This window comes from Ambystoma mexicanum, chromosome 6q (assembly GCF_040938575.1).
Source record: "Ambystoma mexicanum isolate Mex_15411 chromosome 6q, UKY_AmexF1_1, whole genome shotgun sequence".
NCBI lineage: Eukaryota > Metazoa > Chordata > Amphibia > Caudata > Ambystomatidae > Ambystoma > Ambystoma mexicanum.
In genome coordinates this window covers 1,378,733,872-1,378,747,445 of record NC_090937.1, presented here as the reverse complement: position 1 = coordinate 1,378,747,445, position 13,574 = coordinate 1,378,733,872, and the positions used below count along the sequence as shown (strand labels likewise).

Below are 13,574 nucleotides of genomic sequence, written 5' to 3'. Positions count from 1 at the left end.
TGTATCTTCATGTGAGGGGGCAAGTCCAACTTGACCGCTGCTGGATTTACTATGGTAGTGATGGAATAGGGACCAAGGTATCTTGGGTTGAATGTGCGTGGTCCTTTTAGAGGTAGATATTTGGTGGATAACCAGACTTGATCTCCTACTTGATATTGGGGGGCTTCCTTCCGATGTTGGTCGGCTCCTTTCTTGTATTGTTCTTTAGCCCTTTGAAGGTGAGAAACGGCTTCCTTAAAGGCTTGGGTGATTGTAGAATGCAGGTGGTCTACTGCTGGTGTTCCAAGATCTTGGAGTGGATCCAACTCCGAGGTTCGAGGGTGACTACCGTATAAAAGAAAAAACAGGGTCTTCCCAGTTCCCGAGTGGACAGAGTTATTGTAGGCATATTCGGCTATCCAAAGGATATCTTTCCAAGTTTTTTCAGTTTGTTGTAGCATGCAGCGCAAATACTGTTCCAGAGTTTGATTGGTCCTCTCGGTTTGTCCGTCGGTTTGAGGGTGGTGGCTGGTCGAAAGTCTCACATCAATTTGAGCCGACCGACAGCAACTTCGCCAAAAATGAGAAATAAATTGACTACCTCGATCCGAAATTAGAACTGAAGGAAAACCGTGCAGTCGGACGATGTTTTCGAGAAATTCTCGGGCCAGAGTTGCTGCTGTTGGTAAGCCTTTGAGTGGAATGAAATGCTCCATCTTGGAGATTAGGTCCACGATTACTAGGATCGCATTGTATCCGGAGCATGGAGGTAGATCGGTGATGAAGTCCATAGAAAGCGTATGCCAAGGGCGAGGCGGGATGTCAATAGGGCGTAAGAGGCCGGCTGGTTTTTCCATTTGACTCTTGTTTTGGGCGCATACTCCACAGGACATTATAAAGTCTCTGATATCTTTTTTCCAAGACGGCCACCAGAAGTAGCGCTTGATCTTTTCCGAGGTCTTGGTCATACCGGGATGTCCTTCCATTAAAGAATCGTGATAACAAGAGATTACCTTTTTCTGTAAATCTGTGCTGGGCAGGTATAACCGTTCTTGGAAATATAATAGGTTGTCCTTCACCGTAAAGTCCTTTCCCTGCAGATGCCAATTCTGTATGTCTGCTGGAGTTACCAGTAGCCTGGCTTTATCCTTAACTTCCTCTATGGATTGTGTGGCGATTACACCTAGAATTCTTTGTTCGGGAATGATAGGTACAGGTTTAGGATTGATCAAATGTTCTTCCACTCCCATCCGAGAAAGGGCATCAGCTTTACCGTTTTTTGTACCAGGTCGATACGTAATTATGAAGTCAAACTCGGCAAAGAATAGTGCCCAACGGAGTTGCCTAGAGGATTGAGCTTTTGCGGTTTTCAAATATTGCAGGTTTCGGTGATCTGTAATCACAGTAACGGTGTGTCGGGCCCCCAGAAGATAATGCCGCCAAGCCTTAAAGGTGGACTTGATAGCTAGAAGTTCCTTATCAGTAATAGTGTAATTGATTTCAGGAGGCGAGAATTTGCGGTACCAAAATGCCACGGGATGCAACTGATTAGTTACTGGGTCCTTTTGTGATAGAACTGCCCCCATGGCAAGGCTCGAAGCATCAGTTTCAACGATGTAGGGGAGTTCTGGGCGAGGATGTTTTAAGATCGGTGCAGAGATAAATCTAGTCTTCAAATTCTGGAAAGCTTGTTCCGCCTCGGTAGACCATTCAAAACGTTTGTTTTTCTTTAACAAGGCGGTGATGGGCTGGACTATTCGAGAGAATTCGGGGATAAACCTGCGGTAAAAGTTAGCGAAGCCTAACATGCTTTGAACACCTTTTATGGAGGATGGCGATGGCCATTTGAGAATTGCATCGACCTTCTTTGAATCCATACGCACTCCGCTAGGTGATAATATGAATCCCAAGAATTCAACTTCAGTCACGTTGAAAACACATTTTTCCAACTTAGCGAAAAGTTTGTGTTGACGCAATCTCTCGAGGACCATTTTCACGTGTTTCCGATGTAGAATAAACGAGGATGTCGTCAATGTAAACAACAACACACACATCTATGAGCTCTCTGAGGACATCGTTCATAAAATATTGAAAGGCGGCCGGGGCATTGCAAAGTCCAAAAGGCATGACCTGATATTCAAATAGCCCATACTTGGTGCGGAAGGCCGTCTTCCATTCATCGCCCTCTTTTACTCGTAGCAAGTGGTAGGCTCCTCTAAGATCCAGCTTTGTATATATGCATGCTTTTCTGACTTGGTCCAGGAGTTCAGGGATCAAAGGTAACGGATATCTATTCTTAACAGTGATCTGGTTCAGGGCGCGATAATCTATACAAGTTCTAAGGTCCCCTTCTTTTTTTGGAACGAAGAACAAAGCTGAGGAAGCAGGGGACTTGGAAGGACGAATAAACCCATTCGCTAGGTATTGATCCAGGTATTGTCGGAGGTGAAGATTCTCAGGCTCGGTGAGGGCATAAATTCTACTACAAGGAGGAGTAGATCCAGGTATCAGGTCTACCTGGCAGTCATAAGACCTATGAGGAGGTAGAGAGTTAGCCTGATCCTTCCGGAAAACATCTTGGAATTCTAGGTATTCAGGAGGTAACTGGGGAGCCTCCGAGGAAATTGCTGCCAATGCAACACCAGGTCGAGGGTGACAAGTAGAGACACATTCTGGAAACTGAACCGTTCTTGCTCGCCAATCGATCTGAGGATTGTGCTTCTCTAACCAAGGAAGGGAATAGTTTCTTACCTGTAACTCCATTTCTCCAGCATTGGTATCTTTCATGGATTCACATGCTTAGAATATTCCCCGTCGTCAGGCTGGGAATCCCCGGTATATTATATAGACCCTTTCCCGTAGGAAAACTTTTTCGACGCTTATGCGTCCTATCCACCTCGTTTTGTATCATGCGTGCCCGTACCGTCAGGACGTCATGATATAAATACAGGCCCCGCCCCCGCGCTCCCTCAGATTTCGGCCCCCAAAGTAGTGGGGGAACCGGTTTGCATGTTCAGGGGAGGCAGGCGGGCGCATGTGAATCCATGAAAGATACCAATGCTGGAGAAATGGAGTTACAGGTAAGAAACTATTCCCTTCTCCAGCATTGGATCTTTCATGGATTCACATGCTTAGAATAGATTACATAGCAGTACCACCCCAAAGAGGAGGCGTGCATGCAAACCCATATACTTTCTTCGCAAAGCCCGTTCCCTATGATCATGTATACATTAGAAATCGTTAACATAGGAAAACGAACCACATACAGTCATAAATTCCACAGGATGCAACCCCTCAGCCGGGGCTTACCTTATTGGAATAGGTGTCGGAGCACCGCCTGTCCCATCCGGGTATCTTCGGCATGTTGCTGCGACAGGCAGTAATGGCGGGTAAAGGTGTGTGTATCCGCCCAGGTAGCCGCCATGCAGATGTCCCCCAGAGGGACTCCAGCCCACAGTGCCGTCGACGATGCCGCTGCTCTAGTTGAATGAGCTCTTGGCCGTCGTAGAAGAGGTTTCCCTGCCCTGGAATGGCAGTACGAAATGGTAGATGACACCCATCTTGACAGTCCTTGCTTTGAAATGGCTTTTCCTCTAGCACCCAAACCATAGGCCACGAACAGCTGTCTCGTTTCTCTGAACGGTTGCGTACGATGAAGATAAAACTTGAGAGCCCTTTTTACATCCAATGTGTGTAACAGGCGCTCCGCTCCCGAGCATGGCTCCGGAAAAAACGTAGGTAACACAATAGAGGAGTGTTATGGAACACCGAAGGAGCTTTTGGTATGAACTGTGGGTTAGTGGCTAGGACTACCTTGTTCTTGAAAAATCGTAAGTATGGTGGGTCTACCATTAGAGCCTGAACTTCTGAAATACGTTGGGCTGAAGTGATGGCCACCAGGAAGGCCAATTTCCACGACAAAAACTTTAGAGACGATGATGACATTGGCTCAAAAGGAGGCTTCATAAGAGACGTTAAGACCAGATTGAGGCTCCACTCCGGTGGAAATTTCTTCTCTGGAGGGAAACTCCGAAAAAGGCCTTTAAGGAAGTGCTTAATCAGGCGGTCGCTGAACAATGGTGCCGAATGCCGTTGACGAGTAAACCTGGAAATGGCTGCCAGGTGTACTTTTATTGACGATACCGACAGTCCCTTTTGAGCTAAGAACAGCAAGTATGGAAGGAGCTGTTCTGGCTTAATCGATTGCGGGGCCAAACCTGGTTGATCCTCGCACCATTGACAGAAACTTCTCCATTTGTACGCGTATGAGGCGTTTGTGGAAGGTGCTCTTGCCGCTTGCAGGATACGCCGACAGTCCTCCGGAATCGTTAGCCGACCAAATTCGGCGAAGTCAGGAGCCAGGCCGTCAACTTGAGGCTGTCCGGGTCGTGATGCCAAACGGCACCCTCCTGTCGAGACAGAAGGTCTGGGGTCTTCTGGAATCTCATCAGTTCCGCCACCGCTAAGTGTAGCAGGTCTGAAAACCACACCTGTCTGGCCCAGTACGGGGCCACCAGAATTACCCGACATGGGTACCTGAGGATCCATTGCAATGTCCTCCGGACAAGGGGAAATGGAGGGAATGCGTACAGGAATTTGTTCGTCCATGGGAAGGAGAACGCATCCCCCAGTGAGCCCTGCTGAGGCCATCTGCTTGCGTACTGATGGCATTTCCTGTTGTTCTTCGTCGCAAACAAGTCTATGGAAGGGTGTCCCCATTTCTTGAATACTTGTTGTAGTTGTTGGTCGTTCAGCACCCATTCGTGAACTTCGTTCATTTCTCTGCTGAGGGCATCGGCTTCCACATTTCTCAGCCTGGCAGGTGGAACGCTAAGATTTGCATGTTGTGTTGCAGGGCCCAATGCCAGATTTTCTGTGCCTCCGTCGATAGGGACCTGGAACGTGTCCCTCCTTGTTTCCTCAAGTAGAACATCGTAGTGGTGTTGTCCGTCATGACACGCACCATCGAGTCCCTCAGGTGAGGAAGAAAAGATTTCAGAGCCCATCGCACTGCTCTCAGTTCTAGCAGGTTGATATGCAGGGAGGACTCCTGCAACGACCACTGGCCTTGTACCTGTAGCGTATCCAGATGAGCTCCCCATCCGCTCAGCGATGCATCTGTCACCACCGTCTTTTGGAACTCTGGTTCCAGTAGAGGCATTCCTTTCGTTAGATGAGTAGACACTCTCCACCAGCAGAGTGCTTGAACTAGTTGTTCGTCGACGACCAGTCTGTCGGACCAGCGACCTCGGCTCTGCGCCCAACGGTCCGCTAGAAATTCCTGGCAAGGCCTCATAAACAGACGGCAGTTGTTTATCAACGGAATGCAGGACGACATGGTCCCTAGCAGGGACATGTACTTGCGCACTGAAACCTTGGTACCGCCTCTCAATTCCGACGCCTTGCTTTGAAGTTTCTGAATTCTTTCGCTGGATGGTCTCACCAGGCTTGTGTGTGTATGAAACTCCGCTCCTAGAAAGACCAAGGTCCTCGAAGGCTCTACGGAGGACTTGTTGAAGTTTATTGCGAAGCCCAGTTCCTGTAAGAGGGACATTGTGGCCCTTAGACTGTCTCGTGTTTGTTCCCTGGACGAACCTCTGACCAGCCAGTCGTCTAGATATGGATAGACATGGTGACCATCCTTTCTTAAATGGGCCGCTATAGGGGCCAAGCACTTGGTGAACGTCCTGAGGGAGGACTTGAGCCCGAACGGGAGGACCTTGAACTGAAAATGCTTTCTCCCGACGACGAACCTTAAATATCTCCTGTGTCGTGGGCGTATTGGGATGTGAAAATAAGCGTCTTGAAGGTCTAGTGACGATAGATAATCCATGGGTTGCACCGACCTGATAACCTCTTGGAGCTTTAGCATTTTGAATTTTAGGCTCTTTAGCCATTTGTTGAGTACCCTCAGGTCGAGAATGGGCCTCCATTTGCCGTTTGGCTTCTTGACAACGAAGAACCGGGAATAAACTCCTTGTCCTTCCTGTGCCACAGGAACTCTCTCTACCACCCCTTTCGCAACATAAGCGCCGCCTCTTGTCGTAGGATTCGGAGGTGGGGCTGTGTCGAGAATACAGGCGGAAGACGCGGAGGCTTGTCTTTGAATTGTAGCGCATGACCCATGCGAATCGTGTCTAGAACCCATCGATCTGTGGTGATGCATTTCCATCGGTCGAAGTGAAGAGAGACTCGACCCCCCAGGACGTTCCGAAGGCCGTCATTGGTTGCTGGTTTGCTTGTTCTTCGTCGACGACGGACCCGAGCCTCGCCGCCTGGACGCTTGATAGTCCCTGCTTCTACATGCCGACTGGGACGCTCGTCTGAACCCTTGTGAAGAGTACGAGGGCCTGTTAAATCCACGGTCCCTCGAGGCTCCAAAGCGGGAGTTTCCAGAAGCACCCCTAAAGGGGCGAAAAGAGCGAAAGTTTCTACCCGTTTGAAGGGCGCCGAGGGACCTAGCAGTATCCGTGTCTTCTTTCATCCCCTTCAACGCTTCATCAACCTTTTCGCCAAACAGGTGTTCCCCTTCACATGGCATGTCAAGGACTTTGTACTGGACTTCAGGACGGAAAGTAGTACATTTGAGCCACGCTTGTCGACGAAGCACTACTCCATGGTTGATTTGTTTGAAGCCAGACTCTGCTAGGTCAACTGCGATATTAATTGCGTGGTTCGAGGCCTCTTCGCCATCCCGCACCTGTAACATTGCTGCTTTCCGGTGTTCGTCTGGCAGGTGTTCTAGGATAGGGGCTAGTTTGTGCCACATTTCTCTATCATATCGTGACACGATCGCTAAGGAATTGGCTGCTCTTACTGTCGTCGCTCCGACCGAGAGCACCTTTTTTCCAAAGGCGTCCTGCCTCCTAGCCTCGCTTTCCGGCGGCGTTGAACATTTTTGCTGTACCCTGGCCTTCCTAGCCGCTGCCGCCGACACCACCGAGTCAGACAGAGGCTGTGATGTTAGACATTTTGGAGTGGACTCCGGAGCTTTAAACTTTTTCTCAATCCGTCCCTTTATAGCTGGCTCTGAGAACGGATGGCGCATCGTCTTGAGACCTTCTTGCCACACGTGGTCCAGAATTGGGATGGCAAATACCGATTTTCTCCTTTGACCCATATGGTCAAAAAGAAAACAGTCTTTCTTCTGCTCCTCAGGAATCAAGCCGAACTCGGAACAAGCTTTTCCCATCATTGCATGGAAGGCTCCCACATCATCCGGGGGAGATGGCTGTGTCTGGCTCCTCGTAGACTCTACCTCTACATCCGAACTCCATGTTGGGTCCCTCGATGGTGACAGGGAGATGTCTGACCCTGAGTCACCGAGTATAGAGTCGAACTCCGACAACTCACCCTCCTCCTGAGCTCGAGGACGATCTTTTACCGCCTGGGGAGCCGATGGGTGTTTAGTCGTCGAGCGAGCCGTACAAGTTTGCTCGTCGACGGAAGGTACAGAAAAAAGTGACGATGACGTCCCAGGTTGAGGGATCTGCGTATCCAGCCGCTGCAGGAGCTTCTGAAGAGTATTAAGCACATCCAGAGACAAAACCGTCTGGGGGGTCAGTAACGTGGATGATATAGGTACCATACCCCCACTCGCACTCCTCGTCGTCGCCGACGTGGAAGGCCGTAAGCCTAAATCCGATGGCTGCAGAACCGTGTCACCTTCTCCTTCCGCCGAGCAGGCCGTGTCTGGCTGCAGTAAGACTTCAGGGGGGATCGGGTCATAGACCTCTGGCAGCCAAGCCATAGACTGAGTCTCCGTCGACGAAGGAATCCCAACCGCTGCTGCCTGAACGGTAATAGGCATCGTCAATGACACCGAGGTCGACGAGCAAGTCGTCGTCGTCGAGCCCTTAGACTTCGTCGCCGATTTCGATGCCGACTTCCCGGCTGAGGCATCTCGACTCATGGAAGACCTGGGACGGTCCCCTGAGGAGGATTTTGCCAGCGCTTGCCTCTCCGTCTTAGATGATGAGGAGGAGGGCTTTTTATGTGATGAGGAAGATCCAGCATGCTTCCCCTTATGCTTGTCCTCAGTGCGAATTTCCGCTGGCCGTACCTTTTTCGATGGAGGTTCCGACCTGTTCCTGGAGGCCGTGGAGCCAACTTCCGAAGCCGGGTAGGCACCCGCTCCGTCATTAAGCCAGTCGACCAGCCTTCTTTTACGGTCCTTAAGGGTTTTTTGGGAGAAACCCTGGCATATCTCAGATGTATCCGCCGTGTGGTGCGGGTGGAGACAGTAGATACAGTCCATGTGGCCATCTCCTTCATAAACTTTTTTGAGGCCACATGTTGCACAAGGGCGAAACAATGCTTTTCCAGACATAATTCTCCAGAATTTGAACGTCGCCGAAGCGAAACAGAAAAAAACAACCTAGTTTTCACTAGTAGTAATCACGAGGATCCCACTACTTTGAAAGACGGTTGAAATCTGAGGGAGCACGGGGGCGGGGCCTGTATTTATATCATGACGTCCTGACGGTACGGGCACGCATGATACAAAACGAGGTGGATAGGACGCATAAGCGTCGAAAAAGTTTTCCTACGGGAAAGGGTCTATATAATATACCGGGGATTCCCAGCCTGACAACGGGGAATATTCTAAGCATGTGAATCCATGAAAGATCCAATGCTGGAGAATTCCTAGAATAATCTGGAACTGAGGGGCCTTGATCACATCGAACACGATCTTCTCATGGTGTCCATCTTGACTTACTAGCGTGGGTGGTATGCGTTACTGGTCCGGAGGCTATCTCCGTACCATCCACCGTAGTAATGACGTCCTTTACAGCCTTTGGACAAAGAGTCAGATTCATCCTCAAAACCATTTCATGATCCACATAATTGCCAATGGCACCGCTGTCGACGTAAGCTTCAATCGCATGTAATCGATCCGGATGTTCAGGGCTAATGAGGACCATAGGTATCACGAAATGCGAGGTCACGGAACTGGTTTTAACGCTCGGCAAGAGGACCTCTATTCTTGTCGGGCGAGGTTGTTTCCCTGCTCAGAGTTTGTGACCCTGGTAACTGCAGCTCCTACTGCCTTCTTGGCTGGTTTCACCGGACAGTCTCGAAGAAAGTGCCCCGAGTTTCTGCAATAGAGGCATAATTGCAGCTGTTTTCTCCTTTCCCGCTCCTTTTGTGTTAGTGGTCCTTTCAGGCCCCCTATTTGCATGGGTTCCCCAGAGTCTACTCCTTTGGTAGGAGTTGGTGGTTTGGAAAATACTCGAGCATCAAACTTGGAACGATCGACCTTCCTGTTCTGCAGTCTGTGGTCAATTTGAACGACTAAGTCAATATAGTCCGAACAGTCTTGCGGGGGATTCACTACTTGGGCTAACACATCTTTGAGCTCTCCACGTAGACCTCTATAAAACAGCGTAATCCTTTTGTCCTCAGGCCATCGAGTTTCCACTATCAGTCTGTTGAAAAACGCAATATAAGCCAATTTCCCTGTCGCAATGAAAGGAGCTCATTGTCCAAGGCCTGCCCCTGTGAATGTCTTGCAAACAGTTTTTCCATACTGAGCTGAAAAGCTTGAGAATCATGGAGAACCGGATCATCTTGATTAACTAGAGGGATCGACCAGTCTGCCGCATTGCCACTAAGGTACGAAAGCACAAAAGCTACCTTAGCTTGATCAGTTGGAAAGGCTGCTGGCCGGCATAAGAAGTGCAACCGGCACTGATTAATGAATACTGCAAACCTCTTTGGGTCACCAGAAAATCGTTCGGGCGGAGCCAGAGGTACATTCCCAGGTAGGTTGATCTGCACTGGGTTCGTAGAGGATGTTGAAGGAAGATTTGCCCCTGATGCGGGTAACGGAGTTTGTCCGTCTTGTGACTGTAGCAATTGTCTAGCGAGATCGTCTGTTCGCTCCTTGGAAATAATCAGTTCCCTTCTTAGAGCATTCGTTTACTGACGGGCTGCATGCACTTCTGCTCTTAGTTCCCCAAGTAACTGGGCTAGTTGGTCAGTATCCGAGGTTTCCATAGCGCCTGGGTGGGAGTTTTGCGGTAGGCTTTGTGTTCTGTAACGCTCACCTGATTCCCGCAGAGGCGCCGGTCTTGACTGGGTGAATGCCGTATCTTCAAAGGTGATGTGTAACACACGGTTGGCTCTTTGGGCTGGACCTCTGTGTACTGTATGTCTGACTCGAAGAGTAAGATGTCTGCAGATAGAAAATATGGGATTAATGAACTGGGGTTATTGGGTGCCTCTCTCCTCTTCCCTTTCCCTTCTCCTGTAGAACCCCAAAGGTTAACGCCCTCACCTTAGGTAAGTGAACGCCGAGCTCTCCATCTGCCTCGGGGCAGGGTGCTGTAACCAGTTCCTTCACTGGATAAGGGTGCAGGCCTCTTGACCTCAGAGGACTGCTGTCTGTCGTTAACTGCACGAACGGTAAGTTCTGGGCGCTTCAAATGTCTTAAAAGTCTTTTGTAATGATATCTCTTGTTTTGCAGAGTTTCGGCGATGGCGGATGGCGGGCTGATGAGAGTTGAGGATCGAACCCACGTGAGGAATAGAAGCGCCTGGAAGCACATAGGTAAGCGCTTGTAGCCTGCTTCACGATGCGCACTAACTATCCCTTTTATCTTGCAGGTACAAGTTCAGAGCTTTAGAGAAGCTGAAGGGTGCTGGAATACCCACTGGATTCGGCGTGGGAAGGAGTAATGGCACGTGAGTAATAAAGTTGCCCAATGTCTTTAAACGCACCTTCTTTTGTCTTTCAGATGCGGGATGCAGCGCCGAAGGCCTCCGGAGCGTGCGAAGAGCTGGTAAGATTTTGTCTTTCAGATGCCGGAATGCAGTGCGAAGACCTCCGGAACATGCGAAGAGTAGGTAAGCCTTTGTCTTTCAGATGCCGGAATGCAGCGCGAGGCGTTGGTGACAGCCGATGGACCAGGTAAGAGATGCGCTGCCACTGAAGACCGTAGTGCTAACCTGTTCTTTCTTTGTCTTTACAGGTGCTGCTGAAGACTGGATTCCAGGATGGTAAGCCTTTGTTTCCTTAGGCCCAGGATCAGAAGCAGAAGACACGATGAGCGTTCTGCTGCAGAGAATGCAGAATAACACAAAGCAAGATTCATCCATCGGGTGTGGTTTAAATAGCCTCCTGTAGTGCTTAGATGTCTCCTTCCACAGCCACGCCTAGGTAAGAAAAGAGTTCCTGCTTTCCAGAAGATTTCCAGTGTTCTGAACCTAGGGAGTGGCTCCTGTCCCACCCAACAGGAAAAGTAGTCCCAAACAGAAGAGGATCCGGGGTTCAACTGGCAGGTAAGTAAGCAGCATGGTCTGCTGCAGGTAAATCCACCCAAGCATTATGAGCCCGGTGCTTCCAGCGCTGGGACTGGGCATCTTTATGAGCCTGGTGCCACTGGCGCCAGGACAGGGTCCAAAAGGTCCCAATTGGGACTGGCTGGCACTCAGAACCGGGGTTATGGGTCTGCTTCCAAGGGAGTCGGGCAAGTCCTGATCTTTTGGAAGCAGAGATCATGACAGCACACCCTTGTATGAGTTGGTTATTGATCATCACGTCCGGGTCGTTCCACGCACATGGCGCCACCAGTCTGCGCAGCCGCCCATAGAAGACATCAAGAGTGTCGTCATCCTTTTGCCAAGCAGTCCCCATAAGGAAACGTTCATAATCTGCATTCGTCATTGGCAGAAAATGGTTGTGGAGCGCATCCTTCGCTGCCGCAAACGACCCATCCACAGGTTGCAGGGACAGAAATATCTCATGCACTGCCGGGCCAGCAGAATATAGGAGGGTGGCCAACTTACTGTCGTCGCTCGTCTTCATCGTGGCCCTGAAGTACATCTCAAGTTTGTCCACCCACATCTTCCACCTCTGTCCCAGACTTGAAGGTGTGCCCGAGATATCAAACTCAGGCATTGGCTGTAGGGAACCAGGTGGCTTCAGCAGAGGTCTTGGCGGCAAGACAGGCGGAGGCTGAACTGCGGGAGCAGCCTGTTGTTTGGCAGCAGCTGCGGCCGCTGCAGCTTGGCTCATGGTGGCAAGCGTACAGGCACCCCAAACGTATCCAAATGATGGAGCCGCAACTCACCACCAGACACAGCCAACGGCCTTTTTAAACCTTGGTGCCCATTGTGTTACATGTCTTACTGCCGCCTACAACTAAAATAACTTTAATATATAATGCACCTTTCTACAGCCAACACTTTAAAAATACTTTTTAGGCGAGAATACATATTTGTATTCATCAATGCCATTAACAATATAAAACAATACAATGAAAAAGTAATGTATTTAAATTACAAATATTAGAAATCAAAATCGTCAGTGGATAATACAGAATACAAAGTGCGCAAAATGTCCATATTTCGTTAAAAATGTCTAACAATCTTTAAAAAAGCTGCTTTCACAATTCTGCATATATCCCTTAAAAGATTGATATGGTTAACACATAAAACTATTACCTTGGCAGTGGCTCTAATAGTATACTGAATAGAATGACCCCTAAGCCACACTCTACGCATATCAATCAGATTCATACAGATCAGCATAAACGAAGCAGGCTTTCGATATCCCCTGAAGCCCACACACACACAGCTTAGTTTTTGAAAGCAGACACATGCGGCCCCTCAGGGGCAATACATTCAGTCGCATCGTTAAAATCCTACGATATTGGAGGGACCGCCTTTGCATAAGAACATTCTCGGCCAGAGGTACATATGCTGAGCAGCAATCAGATGTTCCAATACAGTAGCTTCGCACTGTATCTTAGCATTCTATCATGATCCGGGTAGCAAGACCATTCGTATACGATTTGCAAATGTATTTCCCCCGTTAACAATTGCCTACAGTCCAAATCCCATTGCTTATTTAAATATATACATTTTAGCCAGGGTATTTATACCTGGGGAAACAAATGCCACATTTCCACTATTCCATTTTTAAGGTTTGGGTTTGCTGAGCTACCACTAACCATATTTCCTTCATAGTGTAGAAATTTCCGCTGTGCAAGAATACTGATAGAGGGCACACCCAGCTCCGATCTGAGTGCTTCCCCCAGAGTACTAGGACCAAGCACCAAAACCCCACGAAGGAAACAATACTGAATACGATCTAAAAGCTTAAGGTCCAAATTACCCCACATTTCACCTTAGACTGAAGTAACAACACATTTTTGTAACCTACATCCTCCATATTTGTAATAAAAACGGGCCATGCGCCCCTGTCCCATTTGATCCTCTTTTGCGCATGCGCATCCAAACTATAATTCTTTGCCAACACCATCCTGTAGTAGTAGTTCTAGGTATCTACAATCTCTACAGTCACATTACTGACCGGCCACACATAACTGCAATTTTTAGTACCAAACGTAATTTGGTTTTAGATTCAAGCATAGACCGTTAGTTTCAAAATAGCCTGCAGCATAACTCAGACTAAGCCCAAGCCCTTTTGGTGTGAGGTCCAGTAGGACTGATTCATCTGCGTACAGAAGCCCTGTACAGCTACACCCATTAGTTATTGGGGAAGCAGTAGACCCTGAAGACAGGTAGGATAAAAATCTGATAAGAAGATTTATAAATAATAGGGTAGCTAAGGGGCACCCTATCCTCAC

At 48.9% G+C, this 13,574-nt stretch overlaps 1 protein-coding gene across 1 annotated transcript in view; it reads right to left on the bottom strand.

Annotated features, from left to right (window-relative positions):
* Positions 1 to 13,574, bottom strand: part of SH3TC1 (SH3 domain and tetratricopeptide repeats 1) — a 493,452-nt gene that overhangs the window by 161,994 nt on the left and 317,884 nt on the right. The gene's annotated exons all lie outside the window — the stretch shown is intronic.